This window comes from Phyllostomus discolor, chromosome 3, assembly GCF_004126475.2.
Source record: "Phyllostomus discolor isolate MPI-MPIP mPhyDis1 chromosome 3, mPhyDis1.pri.v3, whole genome shotgun sequence".
In the NCBI taxonomy this organism is placed as follows: domain Eukaryota; kingdom Metazoa; phylum Chordata; class Mammalia; order Chiroptera; family Phyllostomidae; genus Phyllostomus; species Phyllostomus discolor.
In genome coordinates, this window is record NC_040905.2 from 125595924 (window position 1) to 125619672 (window position 23749).

At 38.0% G+C, this 23749-nt stretch overlaps 1 protein-coding gene and 1 pseudogene across 1 annotated transcript in view; both read left to right on the forward strand.

Moving 5' to 3' along the window:
* LOC114508265 (tRNA-uridine aminocarboxypropyltransferase 2) overlaps positions 1–23749 on the forward strand; it is a 124945-nt gene that overhangs the window by 24670 nt on the left and 76526 nt on the right. The gene's annotated exons all lie outside the window — the stretch shown is intronic.
* LOC114502816 lies at positions 15089–17156 on the forward strand (annotated as a pseudogene).

Here is a 23749-nt window from a genome sequence, read left to right on the forward strand (position 1 = left end):
ATGGCAAAATTCCAAGACAAAGAGAGAATTTTAAAGGCAGCAAGGGAGAAACAGGAAGTAACATACAAGGGAGCCCTGATCAGACTAGCAGCTGACTTCTCAATGGAACCACTCCAAGCCAGAAGAGAATGGCAGGAAATATTCCAAGTAATGAGAACCAGAGGCCTGCAACCAAGGTTACTTTATCCAGCGAGGCTCTCAATCAAGATAGAAGGCCAAGTAAGGAGGCTCCCAGACAAAAGAAGTCTAATGGAAAACACCACCTCCAAACCAGCTCTGCAAGAGGTGCTAAAGGGACTACTTTAAGGAAAGGAAGGAAGAGAGAGAGAGAGGAACACAGATATGAAGGGAGTAAAATGGCAAAAAATAAGTTCCTTTCAGTAATAACCTTAAATGTAAATGGACTAAATGCTCCAATCACAAGACATAGAGTATCTGAATGAATAAGAAAACATGACCAACAGAGTTGCTGCCAAAAGAGACTCACCTGAGAACAAAAGACCTACACAGACCGAAAGTGAAAGACTGAAATAAAATATCCAAGGAAGCGGAGAGGAAAAAATGGATGGGGTAGCAATACTTCTATGAGACAAAGTTGACTTCAAAACACAGGCCATAACAAGGGACCCAGAAGGTCACTTAATAACACTCAAGGGAAGAATCCATCAAGAAGACATAAACATTATAAACATACATGCACCCAACATAGGAGCACCCAAATATATAAAGAAAATCTTGGGGCACTCCAAGAAAGATCCAGGAACACCCTTACACTAGGGAATTTTAAAACCCCATTGTCAAAAATGGATAGATCTTCCAAATAAAATATTGACCCTGATATCCCTATATTGTGGTGTTGCAAAATGCCATAGATAAATCTACTTAACTGATATATATATAATCAGTTATATATATAAAACCTTTTATCCCAAGGAAGCAAAATACACATTCCTTTCAAATGCACATGGAACATTTTCAAAGATAGACCACATGGTAGGACACAAAACAAGCTTCAACAAATTCAAGAAAACTGAAATCATATCAAGCATCTTCTAGGTCCACAAAGGCCTGAAACTAGAAACCAACCTCAAGGAAAATACCCCACCAACACTCAAATTCATGGACATTAAATACCAGGCTATTAAACAATGAATGTGATAAGAATGACATCAAGGAAGAAATGGGAGAAGTTTCTGGAACAAATGAAAATGAACTCACAACCATCCAAAACTTACGGGACACAGCAAAGGTAGTCCTGAGAGGGAAGTTCGTAGAGATACCAGCTTACCTGAAAAAGATAAACATTTCAAATAGAAAACCTAACCCTACACTTACAGGAAATGGAGGAACAACAACAAAGACAACGCAGAGCCAGTAGAAGGAAGGAAATAACCAAGATCAGAGCAGAATTAAATGACATAGAGACTAAAAGCACAATTCTAAGGATCAATGAATCTGGGAGCTGGTTCTCTGAAAAGATAAACAAAATTGGCAAGCCTTTAATCAGGCTCATCAAGAAAAAAAGAGAGAGGACACAAATAAACAGAATCAGAAATGAAATAGGAGAGACTACAACTGATACCACAGAAATACAAAGGATTGTAAGAAATTACTACAAAGAACTGTATGCCAAGAAATTTGAAAACCTAGGTGAAATGGACAAATTTCTAGAAAAATGTAATCTTCCAAAATTGAGTGAAGAAGAAGCAGAAAGCCTGAACACACTGATAACAGCTGACAGAATCGAAGCAGTAATCAAACACACACACACACACACACACACACACACACACACACACACACAAACCCACCCCCAAAACCTCCTGGCACACAAAAGCTCTGGGCCATACAGATTTACAGCAGAATCCTACAAAGCATTTAAGGAAGAGCTAACCCCTATCCTTCACAGACTATTCCAAAAATCCAAGAAGATGAAAGACTCCCAAACTCTTTTCATGAAGCCAGGATCATTCTAATCCCAAAACCAGATAAAGACACAACAAAGAAAGACAACTTCAGGCCAATACTGCTGATGAACATAGATGCTAAAATCCTCAAAAAAAATATTGTCAAACCAAATCCAGCAATACATTAAAAAGATGATCCACCATGACCAAGATGAATTAATCCCAAGGATGCAAGGTTGGCACAGTATTCACAAATCAATGAATGTAATGCGTCACATAAATAAAAGGAAAGACTATCACATGATCATATCAATAGATGCAGAAAAACTATTTGATAAGGTAAACATCCATTTATGATAAAAAGAAATCATTGAAGTGCATGTAGAAGAGTCATACCTCAACATAATAAAAACCATTCACCAGAGACCTACAGCCAACATTATACTCAATGGGAAAAACTAAAAGCTTTCCCACTAAAATCAGGAACATGCCAAGGATGTTTGCTTTCACCACTTCTATTCAACAATTTTTAGCAGTCCTACCCATAGCAGTTAGACAAGAAAAGGAAATAAAAGGCATCCAAATTGGAAAGGAGGAAACAAAACTGTCATTGTTTGCAGATGACATGATAGTGTACATAGAAAATCCTATAGACTCCACCAAAAAACTGCTCAACCAAATTGACCAATTTGACAAAACGGCGGGATACAGAGTCAATGTCCAGAAATCAAAGGCATTTTTGTATACCAACAATGAAACAGCAGAAGCAGAAAACAAGAAAAATATCCCATTCCATATAGCAAAAAGAAAAATAAAATACCCAGGAATAAACCTAACCAAGGAAGAAAAAACCTATATGCAGAAACTACACAACACTGAAGAAAGAAATCAAGGAAGACACAAACAAATGGAAACATACACCGTGTTCATGGATTGGAAGAATTAACATCACCAAAATGTTCATACTACCCAAAGCAATTTACAGATTCAATGCAATACCTGTTAAAGTTTCAATGGCATATTTCCCAGACATAGAACAAACATTTCAAAAATTTATATGGAACCATGAATGACTCTGAATAGCTGCTGCAATTTTGAGAAAGAGGAAAGTAGGAGGGATCACAATACCTGATACCAAACTGTATTACAAGGCCAATGTAATCAAAACAGCCTGGTACTGGAGATCGTATTTAAACTGCTCTTTAGTACCTGGATTTTCTCTGTGCTATTGCTCTGCCCTGGATTTTTATAGCTGTGTAATAATTGTAGTTTTCTAACCTTCATTTTGCCATCAATTCCTTTCAGAAAGTTAATTAGAGTTTTAACATCTGGGTCTGCTTGTTGTGTTCTTTTTCTGCAGACCTTCCATGGTTACTTTTAGGTAAAGAATGGATTTCAGACTGTAGTGTGGCATCCAAATCCCTGAAGGTCAGACCTCAGCTTGCCTGCTCATATCTTTCTCTACCATAACCTTTATAAACCCCTTTCTGCAGGTACACTGAACTCCTTCTTAAAACAGGTATTTTTTTAATGTTTTGTTGTATGCCTTTGTTCTATTATTCTTTCTGTATAAAATACTTTTTCCTCATTTTTGCTATCTGAAATCTTTCTCTATATCCAGGTCTAGCTCAAATACCTTTATTATCCTTTGGGCTGTCTTACAAGTTTGAAATATTTCTTTTGCTAATTTTCTCTGCAATACTATTGATTTCTCTGGCTTTCCCTTTTTGTATTTATTCTTGAATCTTTAACCACATATCCTTAATTATCTGTAGCCATTTTATACTGGAGAATTTTATGAATGTTTGGCTTTCATCTTTTACTTCTTGATCATCTCTTTCAGATGCATAGGTTCATTTGTTTTTATTTTTTTTTAGTTATTTTATTGTTGTTCAAGTACAGTAGCCTGCATTTATCCCCCCCCTTCCCACCACCCATCCATGCCACCTCTCTCCCCTGATTCCACCCCCCTTGGTATTATCCACATGTCCTTTATAGTTGTTCCTGAGAGTCCTTTCCCCCTTCCTCCCCATTATTCCATTTCACCTCCCCTCTGGTACAGTCAGATTGTCCTTAATTTCAATGTCTCTGGTTATATTTTGCTTGCTTGTTTTGTTTGGTGATCAGGTTCCAGTTAAAGGTGAGGTGATATGGTATTTGTCCTTCACTGCCTGCTTATTCACTTAGCATAATGCTCTTCTGGTCCACTGATTCTGGTGCAAAAAGTAGACCACCTCCTTTCTTTCTGCTGCATAGAATTTCGTTGTGTAACTGTACAAGATTTTTTGATTCATTCATTTACTGATGGGCGCTTAGGTAGCTTCCAGCTCTTGGCTATTGTAAATTATCTGCTATGAACACTGGGGTGCATAGGTTTCTTATGGATTGGTGTTTCAAGGTTCTTAGGATATAATCCAGCAATGGAATTGCTGGGTCAAAAGGCAGTTCCAATTTTAGGTTTCTGAGGAAATTCCGCACCGTTTTCCACAGAAGCTGCACAGTCTTTATTCCCACCAACAGTGCAGTAGGGTTCCCTTTTCTCCACATCCTTTTCAACACTCGTTTGTTGATTGTTTATGATGGCCATTTTCACTGGTGTGAAGTGGTATCTCATTGTGGTTTTAATTTGCATTTCTGAGGGCTAGTGATGCTGAGCATCTTTTTCATATGTCTCTGGGCCCTTTATATGTCTTTGTTGGAGAAGTGTCTGTTCAAATCCTTTGCCCATTTTTTAATTGGGTTCTTTCTATTCTTGGAGTGGAGTCGTGTGAGTTCTTTATATATTTTGGAAATCAAACCCTTGTCTGAGGTATCATTGGCAAATATGTTTTCCCATATGGTTGGTTCTCTTTTCATTTTAATGCTGTTTTTCTTTAACCGGTTCAAAGTTCTTATTTTGATGAGGTTCCATTTGTTTATTCTTCCTTTATGTCCCTTGGGGGACATATTGGTGAAAATATTGCTGCATGGAATATCTTGAGATTTTCCTGCTATGTTTTCCTCTAGGACTTTTATGATGTCCCAACTTGTATTTAAGTCTTTTATCCATTTTGAATTTATTTTTGTGTATTTTGTGTATGGTGTAAGTTGGTGATCGAGTTTCATTTTTCTGCATGTAGCTGTCCAGCTCTCCCAACACCATTTGTTGAAGAGGCTATTTTTACTCCATTTTATGCTGCTGCCCCCTTTGTTGAATATTAATTGACCATAGAGACTTGGGTTTTATTTCTGGTCTCTCTATTCTGTTCCATTGGTCCATGTGGCTGTTCTTATGCCAGGTACGGGATGTTTTGATTACAGTGGCCTTGTATACAGTGTGATATCAGGTATTGTAATCCCTCCTACTTTGCTCTTCTTTCTCAAAATTGCTGAGGCTATTTGTGGTCATTTATGATTCCATATAAATTTTTGAAGCGTTTGTTCTGTGTGTGTGAATATGCCATTAGTACTTAATAGGTATTGCATTGAATGTGTAAATTGCTTTGGGTAGTCTGGACATTTTGATGATGTTAACTCTTCTGATCCATGAACACGGTATATGTTTCCATCTGTTTGTGTCTTCCTTAATTTATTTCTTTGGTGTTGTGTACCTTTCTGAATACAGGTCTTTTACCTCCTTGGTTAGGCTTATTCCTAGGTATATTCTTTTTTTCTCATTGCTTATAGCAAGTGGGATTATTTCTCCTCATTTCTGTTTCTGATATTTCACTGTTGGTGTACAAAGATGCCTTTGATTTATGAATATTGACTTTGTATTCTGCTGTTTTGCCAAATTCATTTACTAGGTCAAGTGGTTTTTTGGCGGAGTTTATAGGATTTTCTATGTACACTATCATGTCATCTGCAAACAATGACAGTTTTTATTTCATCTTTTCCAATTTGGATGCCTTTTATTTCCTCTTCTTGTCTAATTGTTGTGGCTAGTACTGCCAATACATTGTTGAAGAGAAGTGGTGAAAGTGGACACCTTGTCTTATTCCTGAACTTAGTTGGAAAGTTTAAGTTTTAGCCCATTGAGTATGATGTTGTCTGTAGGTCTCTTATATATGGCATTTGATATATTGCGGAATTCACCCTGTCCTCCCATTTTGCTGAGTGTTTTGATCATAAATGGGTGCTGTATGTTTTCAAATGCTTTTGTGCATATATTTGTATGATCATGTGATTTTTTGTCTTTACTTGTGTTTATGTGATGTAGTACATTTATTCATTGGCAAATATTGTACCATCCTTGCATCCCTGGGATGAATCCCTCTTGGTCATGGTGCATGATCTATTTAATGTATTGTGGATTTGGCTTGACAGTATTTTGTTGAGGATTTTAGCATCTCCATTCATCAGCAATATTGGCCTGAAGTTTTGTTTTCTTTGTTGTGTCTTTATCTGGTTTTGGGATTAGAATGATCCTGGCTTCATGAAAAGAGTTTGGGAGTCTTCCATCTTCTTGGATTTTTTGGAATAGTCTGTGAAGGATAGGGGTTAGCTCTTCCTTAAATGCTTTGTAGGATTCGCCTGTGAATCTGTATGGCCCAGGGCTTTTGTTTGTCAGGAGTTTTTTGATTACTGCTTCAACATTGTCAGCTGTTACTGGGCTGTTCAGGCTTTCTGCTTCTTCTTGATTTAGTTTTGGAAGATTGCATTGTTCTAGAAATGTGTCTATTTCACGTAGGTTTTCAAATTTCTTGGCCTATAGTTCTTTGTAGTAATTTCTTACAATCCTTTGTATTTCTGTGGTATCAGTTGTAGTCTCTCCTATTTCATTTCTGATTCTTTTTATTTGGGCCTTGTGTCTTTGTTTGTTTGTTGTTTGATGAGTCTGCTTAAAGCCTTGTCAATTTTGTTTATCTTTTCAAAGAATCATATCCTGGATTCATTGATCCTTAGAATTGTGCTGTTAGTCTCTGTTTCATTTAATTCTGCTCTGATCTTGGTTATTTCCTCCTTCTACTTGCTCTTGGTTATCTTTATTGTTGTTTTTCGAGTTCTTGTAGGTTTAGGGTTAGGTTGTTTATTTGAAATGTTTCTATTTTTTTAGATAGGCCTGTATTGCTATGAACTTCCCTCTCAGGACTGCCTTTGTTGTGTCCCATAAGTTTTGGGGTGTTGTTAGTTCATTTTCATTTGTTTCCAGAAACCTTTTTTCATTGTTGTTCAAGTACAGTTTTCTGCCTCCCCCCGCACCCCAGCCCAACACCCCATCCCTCCCCCCTCCCTTCTTTTTCCATGTCCCCTGTTACTGTCCATGTGTCCTTTATAACTGTTACTGCAAACCCTTCACCCTTTTCCCCTGAAAGTTTCCAGAAACATTTTGATTTCTTCCTTGATCTCATTCTTGACCCATTCATTGTTTAATAGCATGCTATTCAATTTTCATGAGTTTGAGTGTTTTGAGTTTTTTCCTTGAAGTTGGTTTCTAGTTTCAGTCCTTTGCAGTCAGAGAAAATGCTTGATATGATTTCAGTTTTCTTGAATTTGTTGAAGCTTGTTTTGTGACCTATCATGTGGTCTGTCTTTGAATTTGTTCCATGTGCGTTTGAAAACAATGTGTATTTTGCTGCTTTGGGATGAAAGGCTCTGTATATATCAGTTAAGTTCATTTGATCTATGACATTGTTCAATTCCACAATATTGTGTTGATATTTTGTTTGGAAGATCTATCCATTTTTGAGAGTGAGGTGTCGAAATGCCCTACAATAATTATGTTGCTGTCAATGTCTTGAAGTCTTCAAGATTTTCTTTATGTATTTGGGTGCTCCTATGTTGGGTGCATATATATTCACAATGTTTATGTCTTCTTGGTGGATTCTTCCCTTGAGTATTATGAGGTTACCTTCCATGTCTCCTTTTATGGCCCCCCTTTTTTAAGTCTGTTTGTCTGATATGATTATTTCTACTCTGGCTTTTATTTCCTGTCCATTTGCTTGGAATATTTTTTTCCAGCACTTCACTTTCAGACTGTGTAGGTCTTTTGTTCTCAAGTGGGTCTATTTTAGGTAGCATATGTGTGGGTCATGATTTCTTATCCATTCAGCTATTTTATATCTTTTGATTGGAGCATTTCATCCATTTACATTTAAGGTACTTATTCATAGGTACTTATTCATTGCCATGTTACTTCCTTCATACCTGTGTTCCTCTCTGTCTTTCTCTGTCTCTTTCTTTTCTTTTCTTTTCTTTTCTTTCTTTTTTCTTTTCTTTTTTTTTTTTTTTTTTCTTTTCTTTTTTTTTCTTTTCTTTTTCTTTTCTTTCTTTTTTTTTTTTCTTTTGTTTTTTCTTTTTTTTCTTTTCTTTTCTTTTCAAAGCAGACCCTTTAACATCTCTTGAACGCTGGTTGGAGGAGGTGTATTGTTTTAGACTTCTTTTGTCTTGGAAACTCCTTATTTCTCTTTCATTTAATTGAGAGCCTTGCTGGATAGTATGTATAGTCTTGGTTGCATGCCTTTGTTTTTCACTACTTGGATATCCTTGCCATTCTCTTCTGGCTTGGAGCATTTCCATTTAGAAATCATCTGCTCATCTTACTGGGGATCTCTTTTATGTTACTTCGATTTCTCCTTGCTGCCTTTAAGATTCTCTCTTTGTCATGGAATTTTGGCATTTTAATTGTGGCATGTCTTGAAATGGGCCTTTTTGGGTTCCTCTAGGTTGGGACTCTGTGTATTTCCTGGATTTGTGTCACTTTTTCTCCCAACAAATTAGGGACGTTTTCCATCATTACTTTGTCAAACAGGTTTTCTATTCCCTTGCTCTTATTCTTCTCCTTCTGGTGTCCCAATTATATGGATATTACTATGTTTCATGTTGTCCTGCAGTTTCCTTAATACTTCTTTATTCTTTCTGAGTTTTTTTCCTTTTCTTGCTCTTTCTGGTTGTCTTTTCTATTTGTCCACCATGTCACTGATTTGATCTCTGCTTCATCTATCCTGCTTTTGATTCCTTGTATTATGCTCTCCAATACACAAATTTTATGTTCATTTCCTTTTGGTCCTTGTTGATAGTTTCTATTTTCTTTTTCACACTGATATAGTTTGCATTGAGTTCATTATAGTTCTCTGTAGTTTTGATATTTCTCTGTGAGCCCTCTGAATTTCCTGATAACCATTGCTTTGAACTGAATATCTGATAGCTGACTTGCCTCCATTTCATTTAGCATTCTTTCTGAGGCTTCCTCCTTTCCTTTAAGGTGGGATTTGATTGTTTGTCTTCCCATTATTTGTGAGATTCTTCTTGTTTGCTGCTGTTTGTTAAGTTGATCCATTCTGATCCCCTGTGTTCTTGCTGTGAACTTCTTTTTTTTTTTTTTTTTTTTGCTGTGAACTTCTATGGTAGGAGACCTGTGAGATTCAGTGTGCAGTCTCATTGATTCCCTGAACTTGCTGCTCTTTGACTGTTATTCATGTCGGTTCTCTTTATATATTTGGGTTTTGATTGTTGTTAGGTGTTTCTTTGGTGGGTGCTTTCCTCCAGGTGGCTAACTGAGCATCACTCTGCCCACCACGTCTTGTATGCTGTTGTGCAGGTGTGGACAGGTTGTGTTGAAGGTGGTTCTTCTATCTGTCCAAGGTTTTGAGTCTTCTCTCTCACTATTGTTCAGTTGTTTGTTCTGTGTAGTTTCTCAACTGTTTAGTTGTAATTCCTGATTGGTCGTGGGTGGAAATTAGTGTGGCTTCCAGTCACTTCTTCACCACCTTCCTTTACTATGTGTTGGTGGTTCCATTATTGATGATTTCTCTCTTCCAGCACGTATACTTTGTTCACTGCTCCTACCTCCTTTTTTTATGTGATCATTTGGTGGTGGAAGGTAAAATGGGTTACGACAGTGGGAGTATATTCTCTGGTATTTAAAGTATCAACCCATAGAAAAGAGATAGGAGATTTTTTGGGTAACCATTTGTGGTGGACTTCCGCCAGCAGTGTCCGCCTTTTGTGACTAAAGATGAGAATAAATGCACAGGCTACAGCAATCCTGTGGAGAAAAAGGGGATGGCATGGCCACTCTTTCAAGAGGAGAGTGCCCCGACCCTTGCCCAGACAGGCTTTTATTGTTTTTCTTGGGTCTTACATCAAAGAACGATTTATTATCTATTGCATGGAATATTATTGTCTACATTTTTGGTACAATCAAGGAAATGAAAATAACATGCAGAGGGGAAAGGTAGCAAGCTGATTAGCTCTGTCCTTGGAGAAATTCACACAGGCTTTGGAAATTACCTTGAATATAGACAATACACATTTGTTGTTTTAGACCAGGGTGATGGAGTTTTAGCAAGAGGAAGCCATAACAGTCTGTATACATTTTCTATGCCTGATTCCCACAGAAAACTTGGTTTGAAGGTCTGGCTCCTGCCCACCACCTCGCTTCTGTAGGTTTTCCATACAGAGCTGAGTCACATTTGCCAGACCCAAATAAACTGGTCCCCTACAACCATAGCGTTAACCACTATATTTCACCCAACTAGCCACTTTTTAGAAAGGTGGAAAAAAGATAAGACTCTTGTTATAGGATTGTGAGTTGAATCCAGAAAACAGAGCTGGCGGGAGGTAGATTATGAGATACATTGAGTGTAAAGGATAGAAAATAGGTGTAGTGTGCAAGAGAATAGAGTTAACCACAACAATAATAAAGTTGCAGAAGACAGTAAAATGGGCTAAGATGCAAGAAGTGTGCTGTGTAGTATTTATAATTGTATGGAACAACAATTATTTACAGTAGTCATGGAACAATTGTATGACAGAATCTATATGATCTGAATAAGAAGAATAGAAAGTACATGACCTAGAGTAGTGTGCTATTGGAACACAAGTGAAATACAAGAAGGAAAATTAAAAATACACTATGAAAGAGAGAAGGAAAAGTAGTCAAACAATTCAATTAAACAAACAAAACAAAGGGTACTAATCAGAAAGAAGAGAAATAAAAAACACTAATAAAATAGTAAAAATAATGAAAAAAATAATAATACAAATAAATGATAACATGCAAGTTCTCTGGAATAGCAAAGTGAAATTTGTCTCATTTTCTCAGTTGTTGAGATTAGCCTCGTAATCCCTCTGTGGTCTGTCACTAGTCCTTTCAGAGCTCCAGATCTTATTATCTCAGTTGGGGGAGGTGGGAAGAAAAAAAAAAAAGAAAGAAAGGAAAGTATTCTGCTTATTTTAACTGGCCAAGCTTATTCTGCTGGTCTTCCTGACTGCAGCAGGCTGATGGGGGTTCGGTTTCACTTTTCTCCCTCCCTATGGTTTAGGGAGGACAGGGGCCAGTTCTGGGCTGCACTCTTCATAGTTGCCCAGCCTCCAGCCCAGTTCCCTTCTGTGCTTGGCTGGCACCTACAGTCCACCAGGTGTGCTGTCCTTGAGGTGCACTAATTAGGGGCAACTCATATACCACCTTTTCTCTCTTTGCTATTCTAGGTGCTAGGCACTCTCAAAGTTTCCTAGGGGTGGTTCAGCTTCACCACTGAGTTAAGTCTTTCTGGGGACTGCTCACTCCGAGCCCTGCTGCTCCCATCTGCTGGGGGGGGTGTGGCTCCTCTGTTCCCTTAGCTAGCCAGTGTGGCTGGGCCTGGGGAGGGGGTAGGTGTGCAGTTGATGCTATGGTGGCAGTGGGGGATGGCCTTGCTACTGATGTGGGGGATATGTGGCTGAGCTTGCTACTATAGTGGCTATGAGGGTGGCCACTGTGGGAGAGTTCCCTAAACAACCACCAAGAGCCTTTTTTTTTTTAACAAAATCCTCCTGTTCAAGCCTGCTCCTCCTAACAAGCACCCAGTCTCTCACACAGCACAGCTTACCAACCAGACCAGAGACTATATGGGTCACAGTACATTGTGGCCCAGCTCTTCTCCCTTCTTTAGGTGTCACAGGTGTGCATAGGTAATCAGGTTCTTATTGATTGAGGACAAAGTATTGAACTGAACACACAAAGTTTATAGCATAAAGAAAGAGGGAAGATTTATTAAGCGATAGTACACTCCACAGGACATGGGAGTGGGCCAACTCTGAGCAGAGAAGGAACACATGGGCTGGGGGGATTCTATTCTTATAAGGAAGAAGCTCCCTGGCTAGTCTTTGGCGGGCTTTGCCTACGCAGGTACAAGGAGTTGGATTTCTTTTTTTTTTTTTTAATTCATTTTTTTTTTATTTTAATCATTGTTCAAGTACATTTTTCTCCCCCCTACTCCCATTCCAGCCCACCCACCCAACCCTCCCCCCTTCCCCCCATTACCCCCCACCCCTAGTTTTTGTCCATGTGTCCTCCAAATTTGTTCCTGTAATCCCTACCCATTCCCCCCTGGAATTCCCTCTTCTTTCCCCTCTGGCCACTGTCAGGCTATTCCCTATTTCAGTGTCTTTGGTTATATTTTGCTAGTTTTTTGTTTTGTTTTGTTTTGTTGTTTAGATTCCTGTTAAAGGTGATATCATGTGGTATTTGTCTTTCACTGCCTGGCTTATTTTGCCTAGCACACTTCTTTCCAGCTCCATCCATGCTGTTGCAAAGGGTATGAGCTCCTTCTTTCTTTCTGCTGCATAGAATTCCATTGTGTAAATGTACCATAGTTTTTTGATCCATTCATTTACTGATGGGCATCTAGGTTGCTTCCAGCACCTAGCTATTGTAAATTGTGCTGCTATGAACATCGGGGTGCAAAGGTTCTTTTGTGTTGGTGTTTTAGTGTTCTTAGGATAGAGTCCCAGCAATGGAATTGCTGGGTCATAAGGCAGATCCATTTTTAGTTTTCTGAGGAAGTTCCAAAGTGCTTTCCATAGTGGTTGTACCAGTCTGCAGTCCCACCAACAGTGCACTAGGGACCCCCTTTCTCCACATCCTCTCCAACACTTGTTGTTTGTTGCTTTGTTTATGATGGCCATTCTGACTGGTGTGAAGTGGTATCTCATTGTGGTTTTAATCTGCATCTCTCTGATGGCTAGCGATATTGAGCATCGCTTCATGTGTCTTTGGATTTTCTGTATGTCCTCCTTGGAAGGAGTTGGATTTCAAAGCTACTGCGCATGTGTGGTTTCCCATGATTTTCTTGACTGGCTACTGGAGAAGGGAGTCCCACAATGTTATTTCATTATAATGATATTATAATGAATCGGGTAATGCGCAGGCTCATTCCATGATTCAGAGTTATCCCAGAAAACAGGAACAACTCGTCTTAGGGGGTCTTTGTCATGTATAGATATTTTCTACCTCAGCCCTGCAGGGCCTCCGGAGTTTCCTTCCTTCCTATCTCCTGCCTCATAGGCGTCACCTGGCTCCCCCAATTTCTCTGGAAATGACCCAGCCGGCGTCTAGTCTCAGAGAGTGAATACTTCCCCTGTGTGTCTCCCATTTCACCTGTATTCCCCCCAGCAACTTCAAGCATCCAGGTCCATCCTGGTGCTGCTCTATCCTCCCTGTTTGGCAGGGGAGGGAGCCATTGACCTGGCTGTCTTCCAAGAATCCTGCAGTAGGCCTGGCAGGCACCAGGACTGGGGCTGTAGAAGCCCTGGTCCCCGTGCTAGTCCCAGGGACCTTACCGTCTGAAAGCAATCTCCTTGTCGTGTTTTTCAATGTCCTCTACAATTTTTGCCTACAACTGTCACATATGCTTGGATATTGTTGACTGTTCATTCTGTTCCTCAGAAGATCAGTTAGGTGTTCCACCTGTGCATAGGGAGAAGTGGATTCTGCTCCCACCTACCTTGCTGCCATCTTCTGCCTGATGCTTAGGTTTATTTGTTTATCACCAAATGTTTTAATTCCAGCCTAGGGCCTTCTGCGACCTAGGAAAGCTACATAGAATTATGTGTTAAAACTTTTCCTTGAACATTAACATTTTGTTGATTCTTTGGAGTCAACAAAATGTATTGATTAAGGTCATGTAGTTTTTAATAGACAGAACTGTGTTGTAGCCCTAGCTTTATTTTATCTTGAGAAACTTACTTAACCTGTCTAAGCCTTGGTTTCTTCATCTATAAATTAGGATAATAATACTACTTTCTTTGACAGGTTTTGTGGAATTAACTGAAGGTAAAGTATTTAGCATAGTGCATGTTAACATAAAAGTATTCAATTAATGTTAATTTTTTCCTCTATCTTTTCCTCTCTTCTTTTTCCTCCTCTCTCTTCTCCTTCTCTTCTTTCCCTCTTGTTTCTTCATTTTCCCATTTTTATTTACCTTCTATGAAATATTATTATTATTATTATTCATGAAATTGGTCTTTTTTTCATATTAAGGTAGTAGTTTTTCTAGATTTTCAAATTGGGGCATGTTATAGCTCTATTTATTCTATAGTAAATAATTTTGTATGTGTTAATGCTGTAGATCACCATAAATAAATTGCCTCATTCTGGGGCTTTTGAAAGCCACAAATAAATGTTATGTCGATGAAAATCACTCCTTTTAAGGCCATCAAAATCAGTGGCTTATTCACTGCATTATTCTATCCTTGTATATTGTGGTCTCTTATGTCTTCAAGTAATGGTAATTTAAGTCTTATATTCTCTTTCTTCCTATCAAAGAAAATTCTCAATCTCCTTTTGTTGTTTTGGAGAAATGGACATTTATATAAAATCAGGAGGAACACTTCCTTAATAAATCAACTATACAAAGTCTGTATTTTAAAATACAATTTTTAGATAAGAGAAAGGAGAGGAAAAAATAGATAAATGAAAATATCATCTATGCCCTGGCTGCTGTGGCTCAGTGGGTTTGAGTATTGTCTTGTAACAGGAAAGTTGCGGGTTCAATTCCTGGACAGGGCACATGCCTGGGTTGGGGGTTCAGTTTCTGGTCCGGGTGCATATGATCCCCAGATTGGATGTGTATGGGAGGCAACCAAATGATGCTTCTCTCTCACATTGATGTTTCTTTCCCTTCTTGCTCTAAAAACACAATAAAAAAATGTGCTTGGGTAAGATTTAAAAAAAAAGAAAAAATATTTCCTAGTAACATGGTCCCTTCATTATATGCTATTCTTTTCTCTTTTTTTTAGGTTTTACTTTTTAATTTATTTTTAGAGAGGGAAGGGAGGGAGAAAGAGAGAGACAGAGACAGAGACAGAGACATCACTGTGGGGTTGCTGGGGGCCGAGGCCCGCAACCCAGGCATGCGCCCTAACTGGGAATCGAACCTGCAATGCCTGGTTCTCAGCCCGAGCTCAATCCACTGAGCTACGCCAGCCAGGGCTATATGCTATTCTTTATAAAATATTTCTACTGAGGGGATAGTTGGTTTTTGGGACCACTGTAACCTTTGACTTCTTGATTGTCAGGATGGACATTTATGCTCTTCCCTTTAGTTTGTCAGTGGATAAGGAGCATAGAATTCTGTTATACATGGACCTGGAATCTCACTTTGATGAATCATATAGAAAGTCTCTATTAATTCAATCATTATTTATTTAATAGCCAATATCCAATAAGTACACAATTTGGGTTATAGAAAAATAAGCAGGAAATTTTTTTCTTTAGAATTTATAGTGAATTGAGTGTGAAAGAAAATATACCTAAATAACTAGATTTAAGATAAATTATAAAAATATAAAACAGGAGTTTGCAGAGGAAAGAGAAACTTAATTTGTTATTAAGAAAGATGTTTACTGCATGTTGGCCTTAAGGTGCTTGGGCTATGGCCCCAGTGATAGTCCATCTTATGGCTGCTACTATGGGCATGAGGGTGGAGATGTGCCCATGTACCCACCTCCACTCATATAACCTCCTCTCCCTGAGCCTCTCCAGCCTCCAATTTCCTAGTGCAGCCCAGCTGAGACCATGTTGCTGGAAGAAGGTGGAGGAAGTGATGGCTACAATCCTTCTGGAGGCACATGAATGAAGCTGGGTTGAGCTGGACAAACCCACCAGGAGTAGCCACCATATCCTAGCTACAATTCTATCTACTGGTGTTCTCCTGTTTGATCTAGGACTCCTTACCCAAGTACATATCCCATGAGACCGAAATGCAAGGCCAAAGTTTGAATTTTTACACTAATGGAGCATATGGCCCACCATACCCATCTGGCCCTGGGGCAAATACTGCCTCATAGTCTGGGGCTTCTTATACACTTGGATATTCTCAGACCAGTTACTTCGCAGAGGTTCTAAGCACCTACTATACACGTGGCAACATCCCAAACCCAGTCTCTCTTTGGATGTATCCCCAGCGGGATTGCCTCGCTGAAGCATCTCCTCTTACGGGGCAGCTTATAGGATATCATGCTCCACAGGACCATCTATATGACCACAAGAGAACTTGTGGGCTTCTCCTGGTACTTATGGAATAGGAACCTGGCCTTCATCTGTGCCTTCAGCACCACTTGGGAATCTCTGCATGATTGAAAGAACTTCATCATGGCCTAGCAGTTGGTCCTTAGCCACCTCCATCACTACTACCCCAGGAGCCCAACGATTCCTCATACCCCTATATCCAATCAGATCAAGGCATGAACCGGCACACCTTTCCCTGCAATGTCCATTAATACAAGTCCTCAGGCATAATGGACAGTGATAATTCAGATCTTTTGGATTCCCAAGTCCAATCTAGTGCTGATCTGCAGCTGTGTGGTAATGTCACCAGCAAACATCCCATCAATCAAGAGCAAAGTTACTAATCTTCCTGAAGAGAGTTTATCTTCAGATGAAGGTACTTCCCTAAGTGTTAAAAAAAATACACATGCTGGAGAAGGTTCAGTACCTTGAGCAATAAGTAGAAGAGTTTGTAGGAAAAAAGACAAAGTATACTGGCTTTTGGAAGAGATGCTAACCAAGGAACTTTTGGAATTGGATTCAGTTGAAACTGGGGGCCAGGACTGTCTGACAGACCAGGAAAAAGGCTGTTTGTAAAGTCCAGTCCATACTGGAAAAATTGAAGAAAAAAAAAAGATTATGAAAGGGTTTGAAATAAATGGAAAGCCTGTTACTAACTTGACCAAAACTCTTGATTTTGGTTAATTACCTCTTTTTGAAATGCCTGTTGATGATAAAAAGCAATACATTCCAACTTTCCTTTGGTTTAAAACGTGAAAAACTGGTACAGGATTTAGAAAAAAAACATTTTTGTTACGAGTTGTTTTCAGTTTTCAGACCAGTGAATTTAATAGGAAACTATGGAGTTATCAATATTGCCAGTTAGGCTCACTCCTTAACAAATTTATGGATGTTCACACGCTGCTTCTTATCAGCAGTAGGGAAATACACTTCGTGTAACAGACTTATGAGAAACCTACCAGAGGAGACTGGATATAATCTGAGAAAAACAGGCTATGTTTTTTTTAATGGTCTGTCATTTTATTTTTTAAATATATTTTTTGATTGTTATTACAGTTTCCCCATTTTTTCTCCCCTTTCTTCCTTTCCACCCTGTACCCCGGCCCACCATCATTCCCCCACCTTAGTTCATGTCCATAGGTCATACATACAAGTTCTTTGGCTTCTCCACTTCCTACACTATTCTTAACTTCTCCCTGTCTATTTTCTACCTACCACTTATTCCCTATACTTTTCCCCTTATCCTCCCCCACCCCTTCCCCACTGATAACCCTCCATGTGATTTCCATTTCTGTAATTCTTTTTTTAAAATTTTATTTTAATCATTGTTCAAATACAAATTGTCTCCTTTTTACTCCCAATCCAGGCCCCCTCCCCACTTCTCTCCCATTACCACCCTCCCCTTAGTTTTTGACCATGTGTCCTTTAAGTTTGTTCCTGTGAACCCTTCCCACTGTCCCCTGAACCATTTCTGTAATTCTGTTCCTGTTCTAGTTGGTTGTCCTATTTGTTTTTGTTTTTGTTTTTGTTTTAGGTTCAGTTGTTGATAGTTGGGTCTGTTGTCATTTTACTGTTCATATTTTTAAAATATATTTTATTGATTATGCTATTACAGTTGTCCCATTTTATCTCCTTTATTCCTCTCCCTCCTGCAGACTGTGTTTTTTTTTAACACATCTGGATTACTTGTCACATTTCTGTACATTTTGACTGCTTTCAACATAGACATCATGTAGTTACAGCTTTGTTGGGCCTCTGATTTCTTTTGTTATTTGCAGTTTACAAATATAGTAGTGTTCTCTGCTTCTTGGTACATTTTATAGTAATATGTTTAATAATTATAGTAATTATTCAAGAGACTATATTGACAGCCAGATAGTATGACATTTCTGAATGAATTTATACCTTTTCACCACTTGAATATATTGCAATGTATAGTGAGTTCCTGAGGTAAATTATCTCCTGTTTTGTTTAGATCACTAGGTTAGGGTTTTACCACTTTACTTTTCATGTTAATAGCAGAAGGTGATTTGAAAATACCATGCGCATAGGAATGCAAGTATTTGTGGCCATTTTTTCTCTTTTATTGTATTTGTATAAACATTTACTTTAAAATTTCCTTTCTCCCACCTTAATTATCTTTTCACTAGTGCTGCTTTCATATGGAGTTTATGGAACATAGGTTCCATAAAATGAAAAATTAAGTAAAAAATTAAATGCCACAGTGGGTAGAAATATTTAACTGTAAAAGTAATAAATATGACTATTTGGGAAAAAAGAGAAAGATCTTTGCTATTTTTTATATTTATATTTATACAGAAGAGGAGAAAGTCAATAATAGCCTAACAATATAGGTGATAACTTTATGATAAGCTCCTCAGCTGTTGATCTGTCACTTTTACATTGACAATAAGGGCTTTCTTTAGCTACTGTTTATAGTCATCTCTCAGTACACAAGGCTTTTTTCAAGCATCTGGTTCCTCTGAAGGCTTCTTTAATTGTAATAACACTTACTAACATTTTTCTTAACTATGGATCCTATAGAATGGACAAGTGTATCTCTAGGTCATTGAATTCTAAATTATTTTGATTACATACCATAGCTGATTTTTAAAACACAGATTTAATTCTAATGGGTGTACTATATATTTATCTGTGATTATACACCATTCTTATATATTAATATATGATGTGCCTCATAAAGCATATACAAAGATAGATATAAAAAAGGAAGAGATAAATAAACTACTTAAAATAGTCATGCACTGGCCAGTGTGACTCAGTTGGTTGGAGTGTTGTCCCATAACCAAAAGGTTGGAGGTTCAATTCCTAGTCAGGGCACATACTTCAGTTGTGGGTTTGATTCCCAGTCTGGGTATGTATGAGAGGCAACCAATCAATGTTTCTCTCTCTCCCTTACTATCTCTTTAAAGGCAATGAAAAAAAAATGCCCTCACATGAGGATGAAAAAAATGTCTTGCTAATTGATGGAGTTATACTATCATTATCCATTATTTTGAGGCATTTATATATCTTTATGGTAAGCTTCATAGTTAACAATAGTGAAATGTGATTCTGCAGGACAATTAATCTTTATAATTTCTACTTTTTAAAGTTACTGTCATGTCTGGTTAGATTTTTAATTGTAATGAAGAGTTTGAACTAGGATTAAAAAAGAAACAGTTCTGTCATGTACTTGTTCATTGTGATTCTGTAATTCAACCTTCCTCAATATAGATTCTTTGTGGGTATATATAGTTTCTTTGTGAGTGCCATTGTTAACACTCCATGTTATGGAACTTCTCCTTTCCTATCAGGATACCACACATCCGTATTCATTATTGTCTAATATATCAACCCAAGGAGGGAGTATTAATATTTTCTTTTGCACCCCATTGTGTCATTTTACTTAACCCACTTTGGAGAGTACTGCTTTAGGCATGTCTTCTGGGGCACTGGTCTCCGAAGGTCTCACTGAACATATTTATTCCCTTTATAGAGTTGCTTCCTTTCCTATAACATGATTTTATGTCTTAAGCTTACCCTTCTATTCCTGAAGGCAGTTATAAAACAATAATATAGTGAGAAAAACACTTTGGGGGGTATGAGCATATTATTTTTATATATATTTGAAGCAATCAGACATAGAAGTTACCTATTTTTCTTCTCTTTATGAGGTAAAAGTTTGCTATAATATATTAATTAAGAAGACCTGTTTCTTTTTTAATTGGTTATATTGAATATAGTTTCAGACATGTAAAAACTAAATTTTATTATAGAGATTAAGTTTCTTCAACATGACAGTAGAGGGCACTGTAGTATTTAGTTTTTCAAAGCTTGTTTTGAAATTACCAAGTTGTTGGCATTTTTATGTGTAATGGAGTGTCTATTCAACTTACTGAAGTCATGAAACTCTTTGTTCTTTGCTTTTTCACTCTGTTGGGACTATAAAAAGTTTGTTGAGTATTTGGAAATGGAGTGCACTATTTTTCTTTATTCTTCATTTGCTTTTATTTATTTTTAACGGGTAAAAGAAACCCTTTTAAAATAGTATTTCTTACAAATCTATTCACTAATCTTTACAGTTTGTCTATGTGGGATTTTCATTCTTTGTTAAAAAAGGTTTAAAATATGTTTATTGATTTTAGAGAGAGAGGAAAGGAAGAGGGAGAGAAAGACAGACAGACAAGTGAGAGAGAAACATCAATTGGTTGTCTCCCATATGTGACCTGACTGGGAATTGAACCACCAACCTTTTGAAGTATGAAGTGATGCTCCAACAACTGAGCCACATCAGCAAGGGTGTGAGATTTTCTTGATTAAAATTAGTATTATGAGAAAAATAGACTTCCGGCCAAGATGGGGGCATAGGTAGATATGTTTTGCTTCCTTGCACAACCAATAGGACAACAACAAATTTAAAACCAAAAATAGTGAGAGCTGCCAGACAGTTTAACTGTATGGAAATCCAACAATCAAGAAGTTAAGAAAGAAACATCTATCCAAAATTGTAGGAGAGGCAGAGACAGGCAGCCGTGGTGGAGAGGACAAGTCAGTGGCTGGTGGACCAGGGTATCCCACATTTGTGTGCAGATAAGCCAGGAGGCACAACTGAGGAGTGACACAAACTGCACAACTCAGGGTTCCAGCATGGGAAACTAAAGCTTAAAAACCTCTTGGTGTAAAAACCTGTGGGGGTTGTAGCAGTGGGAGAAACTCCCAGCCTCACAGGAGAGTTTGTTGGAGAGTCCCACAGGGTCCTAGAATGTACACAAACCCACCCCACCCCAGGAATCAGCACCAGAAGAGCACAATTTGTTTTTGGGTAGTGGGGGGAAGTGAGCAAAAGTGGGATGAGATCCGAGCAAGTGGATTGTACCCTCTCTGGCCCCTCCCCCACATATAGTGCCACACACGGGCCCATGGGGTGCCCTACCTGGCGACTACCTAAGGTTCTGCCACTTACAATGTAACAGGTGCATCAAGACAAAGAAATATGGCCCAAATGAAAGAACGATCAAAAACTCCAGAAAAAGAACTAAGTGATGAAGAAGTAGGCAACATATCAGATGCAGAATTCAAAACACTGGTAATCAAGATGCTCACAGAAATGGTTGAGTACAGATGCAAAATAGAGGAAATGAACGCTATGCAAAATGAAATAAAGAAAAATATATAGGGAGCCAACAGTGAATGGAAGGAAACCAGTATGAAATCAATGATTTGAAACAGAAGGAAGGAATAAACATTTAACTAGAACAGAATGAAGAATAAGAATTTAAAAAAATGAGGAGAGGTTTAGGAACTTCTGGGGCAATTTTAAATGTTCTGACATCTGAATCATGTGGGTGCCAGAAGGAGAAGAGAATTAGCAAGAAATTGAAAACTTATTTGAGAAAAATAATGAAAGAGAACTTCCTTAATCTGGTGAAGAAAATAGACTTCCAAGAAGTCCAGAAAGCTCAGAGAGTCCCAAAGAAATTGGACCCAAGGAGGAACACACCAAGACACATCATAATTAAATTACCTAAGATTAAAGATAAGGAGAGATCTTAAAAGCAGCAAGAGAAAAAGAGACAGTTACCTGCAAGAGAGTTCCCATAAGACTATCAGCTGATTTCTCAAAAGAAACCTTACAAAAATGCCTTTGATTTCTGAATATTGACTTTGTATCTGGCAGTTTTGGGAAGTTCATTTATTAGGTTGAGTTGTTTTTTGGTGGAGTCTATAGGATTTTCTATGTATACTATCATGTCATCTGCAAATAGTGACAGTTTTGTTTCCTCTTTCCAATTTGGACACCTTTTATTTCGTTTTCTTGTCTGATTGCTATAGCTAGGACTTCCAGTACTATGTTGAATAGGAGTGGTGAAAGTGCGCATCCTTGTTTTGTTCCTGATCTTAGTGGAAAAGTTTTTAGTTATTGCTCATTGAGTATGATGTTGGTTGTAGGTCTCTCATATATGGTCTTTATTATGTTGAGGAATGCTCCCTCTATTCCCACTTTGCTGAGTGATTTTGTCATAAATCGGTACTGTACCTTATCAAATGCTTTTTCTGCATTTATTGATATGATCATGTGATTTTTGTCTTTGCTTTTGTTTATGTGGTGTATTATGTTTATTGATTTGCAAATGTTGTACCATCCTTGCATCCCTGGGATGAATCTTTTGGATTGGTGTTTCAGGGTTCTTAGGGTATAAACCTAGCAGTAGAATTGCTGGGTCAAAAGGCAGCTCCATTTTTAGTTTTCTGAGAGAATTACATACTGTTTTCCACAGTGGCTGCACCGGTCTGCATTCCTACCAACAGTGCACTAGGGTCCCCTTTTCTCTGCATCCTCTCCAACACTTGTTTGTTGATTTGTTTATGATGGCCATTCTGGCAGGTGTGAGGTGGTATCTCATTGTGGTTTTAATTTGCATCTCTCTGATGGCTAGTGATGCTGATCATCTTTTCATGTGTCTCTGGGTCCTCTGTATGTCCTCCTTGGAGAAGTGTCTGTTCAAGTCTTTTGCCCATTTTTAATTGGGTTTGGAGGGGGTGGCAGGGAGGGGTGGGGAGAAATGACAGACAACTGTAATTGAACAACAATAAAATAATTTTTTTAAGAAAGAAAGGAAACCTTACAGGCAAGAAGGAGCTGGAAAGTAGCATTCTAAGTCATGAAAGAGAAAGACCTACACCCAAGATTACTCTATCCAGCAAAGCTATCATTTACCATGGAAGGGCAGATAAAGTGCTTGCCAGATAAGGTCACGTTAAAGGAGTTCATCCTCACCAACCCCTTATTATATGAAAAGCTAAAGGGACTTATCTAAGAAAAAGAAGATGATAAAAAATATGAACAGTAAAATGACAAGAAACTCATAACTATCAACAAGTGAACCTAAAAAACAAAAAGAAAAACAAGCTAAGCAAACAACTAGAACAGGAACAGAATCAGGGAAATGGAGAGCATATGGGTGGTTATCAGAGGGGATAGGGAAGGGGGAGAGTGGAGGAAAAGGTACAGGGAATAAGAAGTATAAATGGTAGGTACAAAATAGACAGGGGGTTAAGAATAGTATAGGAAATGTAGAAACCAAAGAACTTATGTGTAATGACGCATGGACATGAACTAAAGTGGAGGGGAATGCTGGAAAGTAGCAGCAGGTGGTGCAGGATGGAGGGGAATAAATGGGAGAAAAAAAGTAGGACAACTTTAGTAGCATAATCAGTAAAATAGTTTTCTTAAAGAAAAATAGTTTTCAGTGAGTATTGTTAGAAATTCAATTTAACTTTGTAAACATTTGTTTTGTAGGTTCCAGCCATATTCCAACTATAATTTCAGTTGCCTACAGACTGTTGGAGATAGCATGCCTAGAGTGACAGATTACCCTTGTGTTATAACAGTCACTTCAGAAGCTAATGTTTCTTAGTCTGATAGTAATCCTACATATTTATTCCTATAATCCTTAATGATAAAAGATAAAAAGCATATTTTATAAAGTTTCCTCAGGGAAATTATTTAAAAATTTTATTTATATTTTAAGAAGATGAACCACAATGTTGGAAAACAGTATTTATAGTACATTTCCAATTCATTATA